The sequence below is a fragment of the Loa loa genome, assembly GCF_000183805.2.
Source record: "Loa loa unplaced genomic scaffold supercont3.26, whole genome shotgun sequence".
Classification (NCBI taxonomy): Eukaryota; Metazoa; Nematoda; class Chromadorea; order Rhabditida; family Onchocercidae; genus Loa; species Loa loa.
The window spans coordinates 430378-431833 of NW_018108206.1; positions in this window are offsets into that span (position 1 = coordinate 430378).

The window sequence follows — 1456 nt, forward strand, 5'->3', positions numbered from 1 at the left end:
GAACGAGAAAATTTGATGAATGGAAAACTTAGGCAAATTATGAGTAGCACTTTTTCTCTATTTTAATATGCTAATTTTATGAAAGAAAATTATCATCATTGCTGAAGAAAAATAAATTTCTTTGCATATATTCAAATTGCAATATGCATCATATTATAAAGGTATAAAAGGTGAAAAAAACTACTTAATTAATCACTTTGGATTATTCTAACTCGGATACCACGATGAGCGGTAAGGATTGCGACTATTTGTTGGGGAAATGAATCGGATTATGGCTGCTTCGGGACTGGGTTACAATCATCACATCGGGGCTCGGTTTGAGTCGTCATTGAAATAGTACATCGATTGTTCATAAGAAGAGATATTCACTGAGAACATTTGAAAAAGTTCACTATAGCATAGCAATGAGAGTGAAAAATAATTTTCGCTTAAATAATGGCCGAAAAAGAATTTTTATGGTAAGAAACAAATTCCACTCGAACGCAATAATATTCTTTGATATTTGAGGCGATTACAAACTCAAAAAACGCCGATGCTCAATTTGTCGTGGAATTGGTACTAAATTAAAAGTGAGATTTTTATTAGCAAATCATATTTAGCTAGAAATTTGGTGAAAATTCCTCAATATTTTTCCACACATGAAACTTGCTTCTAGCGAAAAAAGCTTTCTAATAGTTCAATAAGAAACATATTTAATGATCAGAAAATGAAAACAATCTTCTAAGGTTCTGCCGAATAAATCGGTTACACCAAAAAACTGCGTAACCCGGCGAAGGAAATATAGCATACCACTACGCAAAACGTGCAGTATGCTTACAAGGAGCTGCCACTCGGTAATCGGGCCTTTGCACTGCGCATGCTACATTTGGAGAAGAAGAAGCCGGAACAGCTTGAGAAGAAAATTAAGCAGATGCAAAATGACCCATCTACCAGCAAATGACTAATTGCATATGATTCGGTGGATGGATTTATTGGTTTTAGGAGCAGTTTGTTGATTTTAGTTATTTATTGCGATTATTTTATGATGTGAATGAAAGGAAAATAAAATAAAATAAAAATCCTTCTCTGACATTTAATGTTCTTGCGACTCGATCAAATTGACCGGTATGAATTTATTCTTGGCATATAATTGATTGAATTTGATCAAAATGAATCATTTCCCAAGATTGACCACTTAAAGGATAAATGAAATGAATGAAAATAAATTTGTCATAAATTTGTTTAGAAAAAAAATTGGGTCTGTCCAAATGACAAAATGAATGTCATCCATCATTTACTAAGCCCTTTTAGTAAACTGGAGACAATTTACTAAAAGAAATAATTGACAAGTTTTAGTAACAGCGAAAGAATGCTGTTAATTGTGAGATGTGATGTGTGCGAGCGTTTTTGTGACTTTGTGATTCGTGTTGGGGTACCTTGAAAGCTTAACAAGTGGTAAATTTAAATTTGCATTCAA